We start from the raw sequence: 3,389 nt of genomic DNA, 5'->3' as shown, positions 1-3,389 counted from the left end.
CCCGCCACATGGCTCAAACCATTTGACACCGAGTGGACGTGGAGGGCCATCAAAGAAGCCAAGGACGAAACAGCGGCAAAAGCCGTACTTCGAAACTGGATCCATCGGGCAAGGACCGAAGAAGTAGTGGACGAGCTGATTGAAGGAATCAGAAAGGCCGAAAGATGTCGGGCCCTCGAATGGCTGGATGAACTCCGAGGGCCCAAGAAGTACATTCTACGAGCCAAAACCCCCGGGCGAGACTTAACCACGAAGGGACAAATCGAAGTATTGACCTCCCGAGCCACCCATCAGGTAACCGCCCTGATCGACAGCGGCTGCACAGGAAGCTCAATCAATCGAGCTTTCGTCAACCAGCATCAGCTCCCCACCAGGGCAACAGCAGCCCCAATACCTGTATATAACGCCGACGGGACAAAAAATCAGGCCGGATCCATCACCGAGTTCGTCGAACTCAGGTTAACTATCGGAGACCACTCCGAACGGATCGATCTGGCAGTAACGGATCTTGGGACGAAGGAACTCTTCCTCGGCCATGACTGGCTAATTCGCCACAATCCATTGATCAATTGGAAAACCGGTCGAATCACCTTCGCCCGGTGTCGATGCAGAAAGATACCGTTCGAACTGCCAGATGAGGATCCGGAAGATCGGTGGGATGAGGAGATGGAAGATGGAGAAACCATATTGGCAGTGGATCTTGAAAAAGAGATCCACATACGGGCCGTCCATCATGCGAACGACTTGGCCGCCAAGGCGAATCGGGGAAAAGAGGAGAAGACGTTTGAGGAGATGGTACCTGAATGGGCCAGAGACTACAAGGATCTGTTCGAAAAGGAGAGCTTCGATGAGCTACCAGCTCCGAAGCCCTGGGACCATGCAATCGAACTAATCCCGAATGCCAACGCCAACCTGGATTGCAAGACCTACCCACTCGGGCACCATGAGCAACAGGAACTCGACAAGTTCCTGGACGAGAACCTATCGAGTGGCCGAATCCGTCCCTCAAAATCCCCTATGGCATCCCCTTTTTTCTTCGTCAAAAAAAAGGATGGGAAACTCCGACCGGTCCAAGATTACCGAAAGCTCAATGAGATGACGATCAAAAACCGGTATCCATTACCTCTGATTTCAGAGCTAATGGACAAACTTCGGGGTGCCAGATATTACACAAAGCTCGACGTGCGATGGGGATACAATAACGTTCGAATTAAAGAGGGGGACGAGTGGAAGGCCGCATTTCGTACCAACCGGGGGTTGTTCGAACCAACAGTAATGTTCTTCGGACTCACAAATTCCCCGGCCACTTTCCAGTGGATGATGAACGATATTTTCAAAGATCTCATCTCCACCGGGAAAGTAACGATTTACCTCGACGACATTTTAATCATGTCCAAAACAAAGGAGGAACATCGTAGCCTAGTACGCCGAGTACTAGCCCTCATGAGGAAGCACAAATTATTCCTCAAAGCGGAGAAATGCGAATTCGAGGTGCTAGAGACAGAGTACCTCGGAGTGATCATTAGCGAAGGAAGCATCCGGATGGATCCAATAAAAGTAGCAGGGGTCACCGAGTGGCCGGAACCCAGCAAAAAAAGGGAATTACAGTCATTCCTTGGGTTCACCAACTTCTATCGACGATTCATCCGCGACTACAGCAAGATTGTCCGTCCTATGACACAATTGACGGGCAATGCACCCTGGAACTGGGGACACTCTCAACGAGAAGCCTTCACGGATCTCAAGAAACGACTAGCAGAGGATGTTGTGCTAGCCATCCCAACTCAGGAAGGGAAGTTCAGGGTGGAAGCGGACGCAAGTGAAGGGGCAATAGGGGCCGTTCTCTCTCAGGAGCAAGACGGAAAATGGCGGCCCGTAGCCTTCCTCTCTAAGGCTCTGACCGTCACGGAACGAAACTACGAAATCTACGACAAGGAATTGCTCGCCATCATGCTCGCCCTGGAAGAGTGGCGGCACTACCTTATCGGAGCCGAAGAGGTGTTCGAAGTCTGGACGGATCACCAAAACTTACGGTACTTTCGGCAACCCCAGAAACTCAATCGGCGACAAGCCCGCTGGGTGACGGAACTCAGTCAATATCAGTATACTCTTCATCACAAGGCAGGGACGGCAAACAAAAAGGCTGACCTGTTAAGTCGACGATCTGATCATGATCAAGGGAGCACAGATAATGAAGGAGTAACCCTGTTAAGGCCGGAACATTTCCGCGCCATGATAATGCCAACGGAGGAGGAGATACATGAGCGAATCAAGAGCGTGACACGGGACAGTCACAAGTGGGATCAACGGGTGGCCCCTTCTCTCAATCATGAACGAGGAATGACAAGGGAAGGAGGCCTAATCCACTACGACGGTCGGGTCTATGTACCCCGGGACCAACAGTTGCGCGGCGAAATCATCGCCACCTGCCACGATCACGCAACGGCAGGGCATCCGGGCATTGCCAAAACCAAAGAGCTCGTGTTACGAGAATATTGGTGGCCAAAGATGGGGAACGATATAACCACGTATGTGAAGGCCTGCGAAGCTTGTCAACGCGGTAAATCGTCGACACAGGCGCGAGCAGCGCCGCTACATCCCAACGAAATACCCTCTACCCCATGGACACACATTTCGGTCGATATGATCACCGGGCTACCCGAATGTAACGGGTATGATGCAATCCTGGTCATCGTCGACCGGTTCTCTAAGGCGATTATTCCGATTTCGTGTTCCACGGAACTAAACTCCGAAGGGTGGGCCAAAATCCTACGAGATGAAGTATATGCCAAGTACGGAATGCCCCAAGTCATCATCTCAGACAGAGGGCCCCAATTCGTCTCGAAGTTCATCACAGACTTATATCGAATCCTGAGCATCAAGCAGAACGCATCCACAGCCTACCACCCACAAACGGATGGACAAACGGAACGCGTCAATCAGGAAATCGAAAAGTACTTACGTCTTTTCATCAACTACCGGCAGGACGATTGGACTGAATGGCTTGCCCTCGCCGCCTTTCAGCACAATAATCGCATTCACTCCGCAACGGGAAAAACCCCATTCTTCGTTAACTATGGCCATCACCCACATATAACGCACACAAATCGACTCCGTACAACCACACCAGCGTCATCAACCTTCGCGACCGACATGGAAAAGATTCACAGAGAGACAAAGACAGCATTGGAGAAAGCAGCGACGACAATGAAGACGGCATATGACAAACACCGACGAACGAGTCATGTCTACCAACCAAACGACAAAGTATGGTTGGACACAACAAACCTTCATTTACCACGTCCAAAAAAGAAGCTCGACGACAAACGCACGGGACCCTTTACAATCATAAAGGCAGTCGGACCAAGCGCATACAAATTGCGCTTACC

Source organism: Guyanagaster necrorhizus, assembly GCF_019112545.1.
Source record: "Guyanagaster necrorhizus MCA 3950 unplaced genomic scaffold BT62scaffold_26, whole genome shotgun sequence".
Lineage (NCBI taxonomy): Eukaryota > Fungi > Basidiomycota > Agaricomycetes > Agaricales > Physalacriaceae > Guyanagaster > Guyanagaster necrorhizus.
Note: the sequence above shows the minus strand (reverse complement) of the source record.